This window comes from Dermacentor albipictus, chromosome 6, assembly GCF_038994185.2.
Source record: "Dermacentor albipictus isolate Rhodes 1998 colony chromosome 6, USDA_Dalb.pri_finalv2, whole genome shotgun sequence".
NCBI classification, from domain to species: domain Eukaryota; kingdom Metazoa; phylum Arthropoda; class Arachnida; order Ixodida; family Ixodidae; genus Dermacentor; species Dermacentor albipictus.
In genome coordinates, this window is record NC_091826.1 from 82,779,979 (window position 1) to 82,797,308 (window position 17,330).

At 44.4% G+C, this 17,330-nt stretch overlaps 1 protein-coding gene across 3 annotated transcripts in view; it reads right to left on the reverse strand.

The window, feature by feature from the left end:
* The window catches only part of LOC139061253 (uncharacterized), a 64,021-nt gene that overhangs the window by 6,959 nt on the left and 39,732 nt on the right, over positions 1 to 17,330 (reverse strand). For all 3 annotated transcript variants that reach the window (XR_011515276.1, XR_011515277.1, XR_011515275.1), the window contains 3 exons: positions 17,194 to 17,314; positions 15,054 to 15,264; positions 3,508 to 3,571 (listed from right to left, as the gene is read on the reverse strand). The gene's annotated coding sequence lies outside the window, so the exon portion shown is untranslated. The remainder of the gene's footprint in view (positions 1 to 3,507; positions 3,572 to 15,053; positions 15,265 to 17,193; positions 17,315 to 17,330) is intronic.

A 17,330-nucleotide genomic window follows, 5' to 3' on the forward strand; every position in this document is an offset into this window, starting at 1 on the left:
TGTTTGCCAAAGGCTTACGCTAAATTTTCTTAGGTGGTTCGGCATTCAACTATTTGAATACTGACACGTTTACATTGTTTGTTTTTCCAGTGATAGCTTCTCACCGGCTAACTGCTGTAACAAAGTTATTGCTCAATGCAAGACACAGCTTCATGCACCGGATCTTTCTACAATGTTGTCGTCAATTCTACAGAGAAAGAATCTGTTGAATCAAATCGTGTGGGCGCAGCGTATGAGGGTGTACATTGTCGAACTTATACAAGCACCAGCGATTACACTGGAATGTATGATGAGTCATGTATAAATAAATGACGCATTTGACCTCTGAATGAGATTTCGATGGTTGCCATTACTGTTGTGCTTTTTTGCTAGACACAAGTTTGTTCAATAAAGAGTTAAATCCTAAACAAGCGTGTACGGCAGTTCGATTGCTTGCCATCATGACAAGACAACAAAATATTTGATTTGTGCATCATGATTATTTTAGTCTCCTTTGTGTGTTATTTATGGCAACGTTACCTTGTGGTCAGTGTAACTGGTTCTGAAAACTTGCATAAAAAAGTCATTTTCTGTTTACATTATTCAGTAGGAGAATGTCAAAGTGGCTTAATATCCCGATGTGTTGGCAGCGCGGCATTTGAGGTTAAATTTATATGTAAAGTTTACACTATTTCTGAAATTCAGTTTTTGTGTAAATCACTCTTAATTGCTCTGATCACGAAGCAGTTGCTGTGTTTAAGGCTTCTTTGGTTTTCAGGCTCCATGAGTCATTTTGAAGGTCTCATTTAGAGATGAATCAACTCTGAGGCTAAAACTTGGTGTTGCTATATTGGGCACTTCGGGACAGCGAATTCCATGAGCTAGTATGAAGAAAACTATGAAGCATTACTGCTGCGATGTCATTGTTGACACTGACACCATCAATGCTTTCAACGTTTTTCACCAACCCTCCGAGATTGACTGTGTATCCTCTACCGTGTATATGTACCATGTTTGAGGCTGATCGTCATCATCATGTATGCGTACTTTGTGCTGCCAACGCTGTTTTCACAAGCATGGCAATGGAGAATCACATGGCAACACATCACCATGCTGTCAAGGCCAATTTTTATGCAATGCACATAATGTCATCTTTTCCACTACAATGCTGCTTGTTCCGGCCTCTGAAACCCATGCACCACACAGACCCCACACAGAGTCTGTGTGGAGTGTAATACTTTACAGTAACTGACCAGCACTGTTGGTGCTCAACAGCGTAGTGGGTAAAGTGTTCGACATTGAAATGCACATTCCTGCAGTGACATGGGTTCTAATCCCAGTGGCAGCTGTTACTGACAAAGCTTTCCTTTTGTTTGCGCTATGGAAATGGTGAAGTTGGGAATGACAAAATGGCCTGATGTGAAAAAATTAATGTTGATGATGAGACCGGTCCTCATAAGTGTAACAGAATGGACGAACAGACTAACAGATGAAATGCAGGATGGGACAGAATCCCTTCTGGTTGGGAAGAGGCATTAAGGAGAAAGAGAACGCCGACAAAGAAATAGAAAACATGTACGTACAAGTGAAAAATGAGAAGGCGTTTCGTGAACAAGGCTCCTAGGTGGGAGCTGAAATGTCTTTTAATATTTCACTAAATGTTTCTTACTCCCTTGGTAGGCCTTCTCTAATTTTCATCATGGACAGACAGACAAGGCAAATCTAGTTTCTAACGCTTGACTGTTGTTGCAGTAAAATAGCATTTCAGCTAACGAACTAAGTGTCCTCCATGCACTATGGCACAAGCAGCTGCAATGACCTCAGGTTGGGATCACATAGAGTACAAAAAACATTAATGTTGCTACAAAACTGGGGCATATACCTCCAGTAATATCTGTTTCACAAGAAATTTTGCAGTTTTTTTTCTGAAGCTGTAATAATCGTATACACAGGCTTCATATTCCCTTTTCACATGAATCAATTGCAGCCACTATGATTTTCAAGTTTGTAAGCACTAAGAGGAAGCCTTGGTTACAGTTGGCACAGACAGGGAAATGCAGATTGGGGACACCTACATATTTCCTTAATGTGTAAGGTTTACATACATTGCAGAATTGCTATGTGAAGCTAGAATGCTGTCCATAAATATTCCCGAGCTGCCGCCGCTTTACAGGGATTGACTCACAACGTGGTAAGGTACAAGTGATAGTATGACAGTTGTTTTTATTTTCCCAGCACTCAACGTACCTACAGGCTTAAGCCTCTGCTCCCTAGAAAAAAATTTCCAACAAAGAAATTTTCTTTTTTGTAATCTTATTAGATTACGAAACAGTAGACCTAATACAATGGTAAAACTAATAGCCTGTATTAGTTTCTTACGTTATGAAATAGACCTGATACACCAATAAAACGGAAAGTGGGTATTGGTCTATGAAACAACAGACCTGATACACTGATAGCCTGTACTGGTCTATTAGCTTAGAAATGTACTGGTGTAGATAGAAGCAGTATACCAAAGCGATTTGTTCTATGAAGGTACACTAATTGTCAATTTCAACGCAAAGCTTTCTATCTGAACTGTCTCGCAATTTCCTGATCATGATTCCTGCCGCTGACTCGCCAAATAGCTCAAATGCAGGATGGCATTCATATTATCATGGCCTATATAAAGCCCCCCATCTGTACTACCCCTACAGATGTGCGAGTGGCCAGCTCTGTTCTCTACGAGATTACACAGTGAAACAACAAATGGTACTTAAATATTCTCAGTGCAACACATATACAGCTTAGAATGCACAATTCCTTTATTAAGACAAAGCCTTCGGTGCCTTTATTCTCAATGTCTGGTGCGTCCGCTCTCTTGGCTTCTTTCTGAGCAATACTACCCATACAACTTTATATCATGATCACTACTTCTGTTGCATCTATTGAGACCTATAAAGCAATTTCTTTGTCAAATACAAGTTTATATTATGAGTACTACTTTTATTTCTTCAAATGGGACCCATAGGGCATTTTTTTAAATTCTGCGGTTCTACGTGCCAAAATGACAATCTGGTTATGAGGCCTGCCATAGTGGAAGACTCTGGATTAATTTTGACCACCCGAGTTTCTTTAATGTGCACCCACATGGGCATTTCTGCACTTCACCCCCATCAAAATGTGGCCACCATGATCGGGATTTAATTTGTGCAACATTGTGCTTAGCAGCGCAACACTAAAGTCACTGAGCAACCATGGCAGGTATAAAGAATTTTATTTGTCTCATAGAATATTTTATTGCCTAGTAGAAGCTACAAGACTGCTGAATATCTCTGGCAATTCTGCACTGATGGGACCTGTACATTTTTCTATTGTGCACATAATTCTTCTATAGTACTAAGAGAAATTTCTATTGGAATTTTTCCTAGGGCTGCACTCTCCACCTGGAGTTTAGCTCACACATAAATTACACTGTGTAACAAAGCTTTGCAATTTAACATTCTCACTTAAAGGTCAATGGATATTAATATCTTCATGGGTACCTACCCAGTGGTTGTTGATTAGGCGTTGATGGTAGGTCAGCAAGTTTATCCTTGATGCTGGTTTCCTCCTGGACAAACGAAAGGATCCCGTGTACACAAACAGCACAAACAAGTTATCCAACACACAGCCTGCTGTTCTTAAAAAGTTTCAACCATTATGGATGCCATTCCACAGCTCATTTTTTCCCATGGTCACCTGTCTATTGAACACTGTGCACACAGGTACAAAAACAACTGAAATATTTAAAGTATAGCAGCAAATGGCAAACAGCTTAAGACGTGCATTGTTAAGCTCTCTAGACATGAACTTAACTCCCGATTCCTCAAAAAATGTCACCACTCACAGAGGCAGTATTTAAGTTATTTCAGGCCGAGTTCTCTACGCTGTTTGAGAAAGGACCACTGTGCTGCAAGTGAAAAAGCCCCGGCAGCTTGCCAAGTCCACATCATAACCCAATGCATAAATATCCTTGTTACAAAGGAACGCTCCCTGTGACAAACTGCATGTCACTTAAAGAAAGTCCCTAAACCACTCCAAGATCAAAAATTTCTTACATAGTGACCAGAGTTGTGGAGGGGAGATTCCCTGTAATTCAACTCCTTTTAACAACTCGGAATGGCTGAGCTGATCCATTCATTTCCTCCAATTTCAGTAAATGAACACTTTCTCTATAACTGTAGACTACTTGTGCTTGCCTGCCCATACGAACTAAAAATGTATTTTTGAAGTAATAAGAATGTTGCAATGTTACATCGAATTTTCTTGCAAAAGAAACAGGCTTTGCAGCCTGTTAGCTCTGTAACCTCTCTATATACTGTTTAAAAAGAGGCCTTTTGTCAATTTTGGTGTTGGTAAAAATCTCTCTGCTCTATGCGCTGTGAAAATGATCCTGAGATTCTCAAAATAAGCATTGTGTGAATACTCGAATGGTACAGCACTTAACTAGTCAAAGCAGTGCCCCTTTTAAAGCCCTTTATTTTAGGAGCATGAATACAAGACGAGTATTCCAGACAACTACACATGTAATAGCACTAGACAAATAAAAACATTATATAAATTTTATTCTCTTGCTTGCTAAATAGTGGCAACAAACATATCTTTGCCGCATGGATCAGAAGTCACAAATATGTGATGTTATTGCAAAATATATTCAATCAATGCAATCAATATATCCCTAAAACCTTCGATGGTACCCTCATCTGAAGCTTTTCCCTAGTTCATACTTGGGAAAAAGTGAATAAGCAAAGCGAAGGTTCTGTTACTCTCTAGGTTTCTTCAAAACCATAATTTAAAAAATGGTTCATAATGATGAATGACTTCAGAAGTGAAATCATGCTTCACCAGGTTTACACGGGTTTTCGTTAGTTTCACATTATGCCAGACATATCAATAGTCTCTTATATCACGGTGAACCGATTTTTCAAGCAGTAGCCTACAGCTGCCTGCCTGTGGCCGCTGAAGTTAGCTTCACTTTGGCTGCACACGTGTAAGGTGGTTCATGACCACATTAGATGCTGAGAGAAAAGCACGGGTTGCCTTCTACATAGTCCACCATCTCCAAAAACCTGCAATTCTTACAAAACTATTTTTTACACGAGTAAAGCAAACTGCAACATAATCTTACACTGTTGTGTATGCTATGTGTCCAGCTAATCTTATCTCCAGCTAACAGAATAATCTTAATATGTAACTTTGATCATTAAGGGGGTACAGCGAAAGTGAACTTTTGTACAGATAACTTGATTTCAACAGAAATTGGAGGATGTATTCAGGACAATATTATAAGGCCAGGTGGCAAATTTTATTATTCTAGAAGAATATTCAAAAGAGTTACTAATCTTCAAATGTTGAAGTGACTATGGATAGTTGCAAAAGCTATCGTTCTAAAATGACAAAAAGTTTTCAAATTCATGTGCACAATATATTAGAAAGGCGCAAGCTATGCTATTGTGCAGCTGTCTTGTTCAATTTTTGCAGTTTTCGTTGAAAAAACGAATTGCACAATTGGCTTCACCAGTAATGGAACTTCCACCATGCAGCCAAATTTCAATTTTCATGCAAAAAGAAATGCGGAACCTAAAAATTTGAGTCCACAGTTGCATTCTGCATCAAATTTTACCCCACAAGCACCCTACTGATATGTCTTCCTTTTCTTATACAAGAACGACAGTTTTTGCAATTATGAACGTTTGTGAAAAAACACAAAATGAGAAAAATGGTTGCAAAAGTTCTGAAGCGTGTCATCTTTTTCAAATTGCCTCCATCGTAACTAAAATTCTCCTGTAGCATACGTCGCGCCTTCTTTTTTAATTCGGCTTTGTTCTGTGCCAATAGCTGCAAGCTTTCTTTCTTCCTGAGCCGCTTTCGAGCTGTCATGTGCTCTCGCTTTTGCCTGTGACAAGCATTGCCTGGAAAAACTGCGGAGCGATCAGATAACCAGCGCATAGGAACGCCAAACAAGGTATCCAAAGATGGAGCTTCGGTTCGAGTGAAATGCATGTTAAAAGAAATGGCCGAAGTGGTGCGAAAAATTTGTGGCAGCTATAAAAATAAAGGAAAAAGAATGTTGCTACCTTCTTTTCACAATTTGAGTGATTGTTATCACTGCGAGCATCAGTCAGCGTGTGGTATTCCTCCTACCTCCCTGCGGATGTGTACAAGTGAACCGCAGCGAAGATGCAGGAAGTCGGGACATTCTTGTTTGCATGCAGGTTTGTGAAAAAGCACTATTTTGAGCATTTCTAATCCACTGATGAGGATAAAATTTTCTTGGCACACATCCAGATAGTAAAGGAACCTGAAACTGCTATAATTTGGAAACTAGTTCTTTTTTGGCGGAAAATCGCAATTATTTGCCCTGTGTCCCCCCTTAACATAAAAGCGATACGCATTGACATGTCTTGCAGGGTAATACATTTTGTTTCATATTAATGGCATATTAATGGGCTCCATTTTTTCAAGGATGTCTCTGACCTTCTGTTATCATATTGTCACGGCCTGGTACGAGACGGGAAAGCCGGTGTAGAGGACGTATAAAAGCACTTTATCAAAGCACTAAACGTGATGTCATTGTCGTCTGTTTTTCTACCCATGTGCTACTTGAGCGTAGTTTTCATTGCCTGGAACATACCCACAGCAACCGTATAGGATGTGGCATTTGCCCCTCCTTTGGAAAAAGAAAGGCATCGTCCTGATGCATTAACGTCCGAAAGCAGTGCACAGATGGTGCAAAGTTGAGGTCATCAGGAAAAGTATGGCTTCACACGAAGCATGCGCACCACCTCGGGTAGATGCCGCCTGCGTTTGGGGCAGTTATGACCATCGGAGACAACTTCACAATTCAAATCGCTGACGCGGCACAGAACTGTGTACGGCCCGAAGTATCTTCGCAGGAGCTTCTCACATAGCCCCCGCTGAAAAACAGGAGTCCAGACCCACACCTGGTCACAGACATTGTACGTGACGGGTTTGTACCGAAGATTGTACTGTCTGGCATCGTAGTCCTGTTGTTCTTGGATTCTCAAATACGCAAGCTGCCTGGCTTCCTCTGCGTGTTGCATAAACTCCTCGGCACCGGTCTCGTCACTGCACTCGTGTGGCAGCATTGCGTCCAACACTGTTGTCACTTCCCGGCCGTAAATGAGGTTGAAAGGTGTCACATTGTGTTGTCTCTTGGTGAGCCATGTTATATGCAAATGTAACATATGGTAATATTTTGTCCCAGTTCTTGCGGTTGACGTCGATGTAGGTACTCATCATGCCTGCCAGTCTTATTAAAATGTTCGGTCAGCCTATTGGTTTGGGGACGATAAGCCGTGGTCTTTCGGTGAGTGGTACCACTTAGTTGCAAAACGGTATCCAGAAGCGCAGCTATGAATGCAGTACCTCTATCTGTTATGATCACTGCAGGAGTGCCATTCCTTAGGATGACGGCCTCGATGAAAAATCTCTGACGACAATTATTCATCTATTGCCAGCAGTAGACAGAGGAAACGGACCTAAAAGGTTCATGCCTGTTTGTTTAAACGGCGCTTGCGGTATCTGAACAGGGTGCAGCACTCCAGCTGGCTTGCAGGGTAGGGCTTTGTGGCACTGGCAATCCAGGCATGTCTGGATGTAATGTTTCACGACCACCGCAAGTCTCAGCCAATAGTACTTTAGCCTAATTCTCGCCAATGTGTGGGTGTAGCCCAAGTGACCAGCGGTTGGCTCATTGCGACAGGCATGCAGGAGTTCGTCGCGAAGAGATGCGGGAATGACGAGTAGGTATCTGCTGCCACTAGGTGAAGAAATTTTTTTTTTATAGAGAACGTCATGGTGCAAGCAAAATGAAGGCAGCCCTCTGGCGAATAGCCTCGGCACACTGCTGGTTCTTCCTTCAAAGTAATCGATAAGAGGAACCAGTTCTGCATCTTCAAATTGCTGGCGTGAAGCAGCGACAGTATCTAGTATGCCTACAGAAGCCACGTCATCATCGTCGTGCACTGTAGTCTCAAAAGGAGACCGAGAAAGGCAGTCGGCGTCGGTGTGTCGTTTCCCTGATTTGTAGAGAACCGTGAAGTCGAACTCTTGGAGCCGAAGACTCCAGCGCGCAAGCTGACCAGCTGGATCTTTTAAATTAGCCAGCCAGCAAAGTGCATGATGATCACTGACAACGGTGAAACACCAACCAAGGAAATATGGCCGAAATTTCAGGATGGCTCATACCAGTACAAGACATTCTTTTTATGTAGTGGAGTAGTTAGCCTCTGTTCTTGATAGCATCCTGCTGGTGTAAGCAATCACTCTTTCCATGCCGTACTACCGCTGTACAAGCACTGCGCCAAGGCCCACATTACTCGCATCGGTATGAAGAATCGTCGGAGTGTCTTCATCAAAGCATGCGAGCACAGGAAGCATCTGCAGCCATTGCCGTAAGCTGTGAAATGCCCGTTGCTGGTCTTCGCCCCACACGAAGGGCGACGTTTTAGTGACCATGTGAATGTGCAATAAACCGTCGGTAGTAGGTGCAAAGGCCCAGAAAATGTCGCACGGCCTTTTTATCAGATGGCGTTGCAAAATTAGCGATGGCAGAGATTTTATCAGAGTCAGGTCGGACACCTCCATGGCTAACAATGTGACCGAGGAATTGATGCTCTTCAAAACGAAAATGGCCCTTTTCAGGTTCTAAAGTTACACCAGCTGAGTGTATTGCTTCAAAAACCACCTTTAGTCTCTGTAAGTGTTCCTCGAACGTGGTGGAGAAGACAATCACGTCGTCGAGGTTGACAAGGCAGGTTTGTCATTTGAGGCCTGAGAATACCATGTTCATCAGTCGTTGAAAAGTTGCTGGCGCAGAACACAAACCGAAAGGAAAGGAAGTTGCACCTGAAATTCATAAAGTCTGTCAGGCACCACAAAAGTGGTTTTCTCACGGTCTCTCTCATCAACTTCTATTTCCAGTAGCCACTTTTCAAGTCCATCGACGAAAAGTAACGTGCGTTTCGTAGCCTGTCCAGTGAATCGTCGATACGCGGCAGCGGATAAACGTCTTTCTTTGTGATATGGCTGAGTTTTCGATAGTCGACGCAGAAGCGCAGGCTACCGGCCTTTTTCGCCAATACGCAGGCGATGCCCAAGGACTCTTAGATGGCCGAATAATCCCGTCCTCAAGCATTGTCTTCCTTGTGTTTGTATTGCTTCGCGCTCTTTCAGTGCTACACGATAAGGATTCTGCCGAATTGGTCTGGCGTCGGCTTTGGTGACAATACGGTGCTTAGTGAGCGGCGTCTGGCCAACTCATGACGTAGATGAGAAGCAGCTCATCAGAAACTCATCAATGAGCTCAAGAAGGCTGTTGCGTTTGACGAGCGATAAGGTGGGACTGACTTCAACCACAGGGGCAGGCATAGCCACGGTGGACGCCGCGTGCTGCACTGAGATGCAGTCTTGTATTGGGGTAAATTCGTCGAAGTAAGCAACAGCCATGCCTTTAACAATGTGTCGATGTTACCTGCTAAAATTTGTCAGTAGCAGTTCAGCATGTCCGTCGAGTACATTAATTATAGCCCTGATGATGGAAACATCTTGACTCAGTACCAGTGCGTCAATGTGTTCAGCGACCTCAGTCCCGGTGTGCAAGTTGTCGCTGATTACGGGCACGAGGGAACAGCTTCGCGGCGGAAGCGTGACGTCGTCGTTGGCGATACACAGGTGGGGTCGCTGGTGTTCCGCAGGGTCAACGTCGTCTGAGCTTGTAGAAAATGTAACAATGAGGTCGCGGACGTTAATCACTGCACTGCACTCTCTCAACAAATCCATCCCCAATACAAGTTCTTTGCAGCACTCAAAGAGAATGACGGGGGTGGCGACGAAGGCTGAACCGGTGATTACTATTCTGGCAGTGCATTTTCCAATCGGCGTCAACTGCCTGCCGGCAGTTCTGATGTTGGGCCCGCTCCATGGCATTTTAATTTTTCTTCGCCTGTCGGCCAGCTTTAGAATTCGAAAAATGTGAACGAGAGCGGCCACTTGGTGGCCGTCAATGCGAACGACAAGATTGGCGCTGAAGGCGTCTGTTACAGGGGCTGTGGCTGGAGTCATTGGAGTTTCAGAGTCGATCGTCATTGATGGAGGCTCTTGGTAAGCTAGACGGTTTGCAACCTCACCGCTGGGGGTCGCTACCTCTAGTTTCCCTGGCGCGGGCTAGGGGACCTGCCCCGAGAGGCATCAGGAAAATCGCAATGGGTTGGTGGGGTGTAATGAGCTGGAGATGGGGAACGCGATCAAGGCGCCACTGAATCTTCCGGAGGGAAGTTTGTAGAATTGCTGTCGCAGGTACATGGAGCATCAAACAGAGGGTAATTGCCATTAGGAAATCTTGGATACCCAGCTGCGTGGTAGTGGCACACAGAGTAAACGTCCTGCTTCGCCGCAATGAAAGCATAGCGGCTGGCGGTCAGCGGTCTTTCGAAGCGAGTAACCGATAGGGGATTCGCCGTAAGACCAAGGCACAGCGATCGGCTGTCGGTGATACGGCGTAGCTGGCAGCGGTGGTGACTGTCGAACATAAGGCGTCGAGGGTGGTGGTGATGGCTGGATCGTAGTGGTTGACGGTGTCAGCAGCATCGAAGTGGTGAGAGGTGGACGACAAACAGCTTCTGCATAGGTTAATCATCGCAGCACCGCCTGCTAGTCGGCTGACGAAAAGGCCTGTTGAACTTCCTCTTAAACAATATCAGCAACAGAAGCCACCACTGGTGCCATGGGAGAAATCCCGAGCTGCCGGATCTCCTCTCGCACAGTTTCTCGGATGACTTCACGCAGAGATGTGCCGCAGCTGTCAGGCAGAATTGAAGCATTCACCGATGAGTTCTTGCGATCACACTGGCGGTACCGCTGCTGTAGCGCCCGTTCGATACCGGTAGCCTCCTTGGCGAATTCGGCCACTGTCGTCGGTGGATTCCTCACGAGTCCGGCAAACAGTTCTTCCTTCACTCCGTGCAAGTGATAGTGCAACTTCTTTTCTTCGGTCATCTCAGGGTCTGCTCTGCGGAAGAGGTGGGCCATATCTTCTGCAAACATGGCAAAGCTCTCATTTGGTTTTTGAGTACGAGATTCGAGAAGGCGCTGCACGTTGTCTCTTCTGTCGCTACTAGTGAATGTGTTTAGCAGCTGGGTGCAAATGGCGTCCCATGTGGTAGAACTCTTCTCCCGGTTCACAAACCACGTCTGCGCACAGTCTTGAAGAGCAAAATAGACATTAGCCAGCTTTTGCTGGAAGCCCCAGTCATTATAACTGGCGACACGCTCAAATTGGTCCCGCCAATCTTGGACATCTTCAAAAGCGTCACCATGGAAACTTTCTAGGATCTTGGGATTTTGCAGCACCACCTGCGATGTAATTGCAGTGGCCATGGCGAAAGTAGCTAGACACATTCCTGCAGGGCCCTGCAAAGGGTTGAACTTGGGCGTCAGGCCTAGCAGGCAGTGACTGTACTGGTGAACAGGAGTTTCGACGAACGAAGGTGATTCCACATTCTATGTATGGCTCCGTGAAGGGGTGCCAAGCATGAGTCAATCCTACTCAGCAACCTCCACCAATGTCACGGCCTAGTAGGATACGAGAAAGCCAGTGTAGAGGACGTATAAAAGTACTTTATCAGAGCCCTCAATGTGATGTCGTTGTCATCTCTGTTTTTTCTACCAGCGCGCAACTTTAGCATCGCTTTCATTGACTGGCACATAACTGCGGCGACCGGCGTGCCAAGCCCATGTGGCAACTTGTTCAGGCTACTCAAAAATCTGCATAAAAATATGGATGGTGTTCAAAATTACCTTGGACTCACGCAGGGTACAACCATTTGCAATGTCATCCTTGGCCTCTATCCTCTATCTTGGCCTCTATTGACAATCACAAGTATACCTCATGATTCTGAGAATAATGAAGAAGACCCGTCATTCAGCAGTGGCTCTACGTCAGTTCACACTGTCATTACTGAACGAGGCACATGAACAAAGAAAACACATTTACACCAATGGATCTGTCTCAGTCACCTGCTCCGCAGGCGATGTTATCATCCCGGCCTTACAAATTACAATTACTTTCAAAGTGTCCCATATAACGACTTCTACAGCAACAGAATTTGCTGCTCTACGTGCCGCTGTTTAATTACATCGCACAAGTCAAACCTCGAAGGTGGGTCGTTTTTTGTAACTCCAAAACTGCCCTTCAGAGTCTGCAGTCAGCCTTACGACGCTAGACCCCTGACCAACCAGTGTTTGAGACGGGAGAGGTTCTCCATCAAGCCCTCATAAACAGACGTGACATCATCTTCCAATGGCTTCCGGGGCACTGTGGCATCGTCGGAAATGACCTTGCTGATGATGCCGCCCGGTGAGCCCATAAAGAAACCCTGACACTTCCTATACCCTTATCAAGGACAGATGCTGCAAGGAGTCTTCGTTTACTTGCTCAAACCAAGACTGAAACTTTGTGGAACACACCGATTTTCTCCAACTGCCGTCTCCACTGGTTGGATCGTACACTGAAGCTGCAGATATCATCGAACTTCTGCCGCCGAGATGCAACTTTACTATGCTGCCTCTTAAGGCAAGCACAACTTCGACGGCACAGGCGCAGCATTATCAAACTTGAAGAAAATATAGAGAAGATTAAAGGCAACAACGAAGTCATGAGTGCTGTACACTTTGAGGACAAACTGAAAATTCTCACGACTAAGCAGCAAATGCAAGTGTGGGCATGTTTTGAAGCCTCCAAGAGGAAAGCGACAAACGGAATGAAGTTTGACAAATGGTGGATTCTTGAATGTATTATCACGGACATGAAGAGTCTGCAGCTGTACCAGCATATTCATGCACACAAACTCATGGTAGTGCCAAGCCCATCGTGTCTGCAGACATATGTCACGAAGTACAAAGGTGGCTTTTGATTTTTGAAAATTTACTTGCTGCACTTGCGAGAAGGCCAAAGACATTGAACCTTGCCATCGAAGTGGTGGCATACTTGTTGATGAAATGAAACTTTCGGAAAGCTTGGCTGTCAACAAGAAGGGTCTAATTGATGACTTTGTTGACCTCGGAGCCTACACCTCTCTAGAGCAAGGATGTGTTGTGTGTGATCATGGCCTTGGCCTCCTTTTTCAGCCACTAACTGGCAAATGGCAACAGATTCTTGGAGTTTCTGGTTCCTGCAGCAATGCAAAAGCTGAAGTGCTGTCAGAAATTATCCTGGATGCTGTGATTTGTGCAGAAAAATGCTGACTTTTCATGGACTTTGTCACATCTGATGGTGCCTCCTGGAACAGGAGTATGTGGCGAATCTTTAGCATCACTGGCAAATTGGCAAAGCCCGTGATTAAAATGAAACACCCAGTGGACTCAAGCCATTATCTCCATTTTGTTTCTGACTTTCCTCATCTTGCAAAATTTCTTCAAAATGCTGTCACATCTACAGGACTCGTAACACCAGAGAGGAGGATTGGTAGTGAGTATGTGAGAGAGGCATAACACTGAGGCAGCCAAAGCACTGTCACATTGAGAGTGATGCCTCACGTATCCATGGCAGTATGTAGCCCAAATGGATCTGAAAAGCAGCGCTTGAACCTAGCCTTCAGGTTCTTTAGTGATGAAGTCTTGTGAGGGATTTATCTATAAAGAGGAATTAGAGTGGAAGTTTGGCTCTGGGAGCACGGTAGCCACTTCTCTGTTTGTTACAATGATGAGAGACCTGATTGCTGCAGTGACATAAAAGCAGTGCCGAGAGGGTCTGAGGTCAGGTGATGAGCAGGTGAAATGCATAATTAAGTTTAGAGAATTTCTAGATAGTTGGGAATCCTCCGGAGTGAAACTGCGATTCTTGAGTACATCTAAAGCTGCAAGTTTGTGTGCAACTCTTGCAAGCATGCTGTCACTCCTTGAGTATGTGACAGCAGTTTTAGGCTTCATGTACCTGTTGACAGCATGATTAAGCCAAGACCCGATTGAAAACTTGTTCGGCATATTGAGACACATGCAAGGATGTAATGACCATCCAACACCAACACGATTCCTAATCTACACTAACTGCCTCAGTTTTCAAAGCTTGGCACGTTCACCTTCATGTGGCAGTGCTTAAGAGGTTCCTCATGGCCATTCATGACACAGAGTAATGGTGGTGCAAAAACTAAACGAGAATGGTGGCTCTTTCAAACAAGACCAAGATGGTTGCGATCGGAAACTTAGAAGGGAAACTGCACGTCACAGAAAAAGGCCCTCTTTGTGCGTTCGTCAGTAAAAATACAACTCGTTAAAGTGATATAAAACGTCATTGTGACCAAAATATTGGTCCACGATGTGTGAAAATTTTTGAGATGATGCATAAGATACTGTAGGATCCAAAAATAATGTTTTCGAAAAAGCTGATTTTCCGCAATTTTTTGGCCTCTAAGACTTGTGTCCCCCCTTAAACAGCCTTCTTGATCCCCACAACAGTTGTGACCTAGAGTTTGTGCAAAATAAGCTCGATGACATGTTAGATGTCGGACATCTCAATGAGATAAATTAGATGATAAGCACATGCGACGCCCTACCAGACTACCGTGATTTGGTAGGAGTTGATGTTTGCTTCCATGTCGCTGAGGGAAACTTGAATGTGTTGTGGATGTCACAAAGTCACATTACAGTATGCAAGGCTGTGACGCTGATTGCAAGGGGTTAACTGTTTATCAAGATAGAATAGATAGGAGATAGAATTATCTTGTGAACTTTCATCTTGTGAAACTTTTAACAGTGGAGCCGTTTAAGCTTCAGTGCTGCCGTGGAGCATTACCAGAAAACTCAGCCCAGCTGTGCGTCGCCTCACGTTGCCTAGCAATCACCTGTGAGAGCACCGAGCCATGTAACCTCCTCGCACCCCACGCGCATAAGACGAGTCGTGACGTCACGGGCAAGTAAAAGCTCAGAACAGCCGGCGCGGCGACACACCTCTCGCCTCCTCTACTTTGTGCGTACGTGCTGCTGCCATGGGAAGACCGAAGAAAGTCCAGATGCCTGAAGAAGAAGTGGCTTACCAGGAAGAGCGCCCTACTGCCAAGCGAGAAGTGATGCGTCGCCGCCGAGCTGATCTGGAACACCGCGCCGAAGCTGCGGCTGCGAAGAGGCGATGGGAGTCGAGGATCCCAAGTTTCAGTCCAGAGAACGGGAGAGTAGGCTTTTGAACACTCGACGTCGCCAAGAAAGCGATCCCGGTCTGCGACTGCTCGAAAACATCCAGCATCAAGCCTGCAGAGACAACAAATCAGTCAAACCTAGCATAACCCCGTAAAACCTACAAATGACTTAGCCAAGCCTACCAACAACTTAGCAAAACTTAGCATAACCTCGCAAAACCTACAAGCAGCTTAGGCAAGCCACGTAAAAGCTAGGTTATCACAGTTCTGCTGTTAACTGCAGCCTTGAACTACTAATGGAAGCTGCATAAGTTTTTTGTCTTATCTCAAATCAGCTGGAAGAGCTAATCACCTAAACTTTTTGTAGCTCAGGGACACTCGCTATTCCATACTACGCATTTCAATTCTCTCACCTGGTTCAAATGTACAGTTATGATGTTTTGCTACAGTTAATTGTCTAGCTGCATTGATTAACATGTTTTTTATACTTGTACATAATTTTTTCTTGCACATATTTGTACTTTGTAAAAATATTCATCAACTTTCTTGAATAAATATTCATTCTGAGCATGGCACTGCCCTGAGTTCTTGTGCGTGGATATGCTGCTCGCTGTGTTTTTCAGACAGAATGCTAAGGCAGCCAGTCTAAAACTCAATTTTCTGATAACTTGCACATAGTCAGCTTTAAATAGTTAATGTGCGTTCTTGCCCCCTTAAAATACTACCGTGAGGCCACAGCCTTGGTGCATAAAGTCAACATATCTAACAGACGGAGAGAGAAAGGGGCTGCAATAACCATAATACTAGCAAATACCGGAATATGTGAATTATACCCATCATATAATCTCAATGTCGAGATAGTATTATATGCGCATGAACATCTTAGCTAGTGAAAGTGTATGTAGTAGCAGGTAAACTCTGCGGCTTACACACGATCATTCTTGAGAATTACTCTACAGTAATTCTCCATATCCGTCTTGAGATTCTCACAGCAGAGGCGACCGTGCGCGCCCCTTTCGCATCTCGGTGCCGACAGAAGCACCGCCGGCGGTTTCCTGAAGTGCTGCTTCCTCTCCGGAGCACACCTCCCCATCTAGCCACCATATTTTCATGAAGCTAGTGAAAGTTCATGACAGTTTTTCTTTTTTCCCGTATAGGGACAAATGGAGCAAAGGTGCAGTCTCCTCCGTGGTACTGTAGCACCTAGGGAAGGGCAGATTCAGAAAAGCGAAAGACCCCAGATGCCTCTCATAAACTCCTACATGCGCATAACGCTCGGCCAAATATGAAAAAGAAGGTCTTCAGCGAAGGTTTCTGTGGGTTTATATTGTGCTTACTACGATCTGGTGGTAACTACGAGGTTCTGCGCAATTTGGCACCGAATGCATTGGCGAATACAGCTGCCAGCGATTCTGATTCTGTACCGAGCTCGCTATCTGTGCACAGTTCCAAGAACGCAGTCAGCTGCATACTTTGATGAGTTTGATGCAGTCACGTAAAATCTCACAAAAGTGACCGCTAGAGAATATTGCTCTAGTGTGCATGGTATCTGTGGCCAGTAAAGCAATATTGGTGACGACAATGCACCATTTTCATTATGAAATGTCATTTAAAATAAAGTATTCCTTTCTGTGAATGAAGTTCTGCATGTCTCATTTTTTTTTTCTCATCATGAATGTAGCGATCTAAATGTTTGATTTTTCTTTTACAAATTGGGGCAATGTCACGTTAACGTGCACTCCTTTTTTTTTTATTTTACACCTGCGAAAACTGGGGCGTCTTAGATTTAGGGGTGCATTAGGATAGGGTAAAAATGGCAATTTGAACACATCACAAAGTCGACAAAGAGACTAAAGCAGCAATGATACAAAAAATAACGGTTTGGTGAGGAACAAACATTGCAAAGGCACGAGGGACACAGATCTATGGTGAAAATTTGAAGTGCCGGAACAGATACGGGGGACGCAAAAGGAATTGAGAAGGTGATGCAATGAACGCTAATACGCCTTATGGAAAAAGAACAATAATTTTGAAAGTGTACCTTATGGATCTGTCCAAGCCCTGGCTCGCTTGCCAGAGCCACTGCTGCCCAGCTCTCCCTCAAGCTGCAACATTGCTGTGCCAATGGTGTTTGCAGCAGCAGAGACACCTGTTATCACAACCTGTAAACAAAAGAGC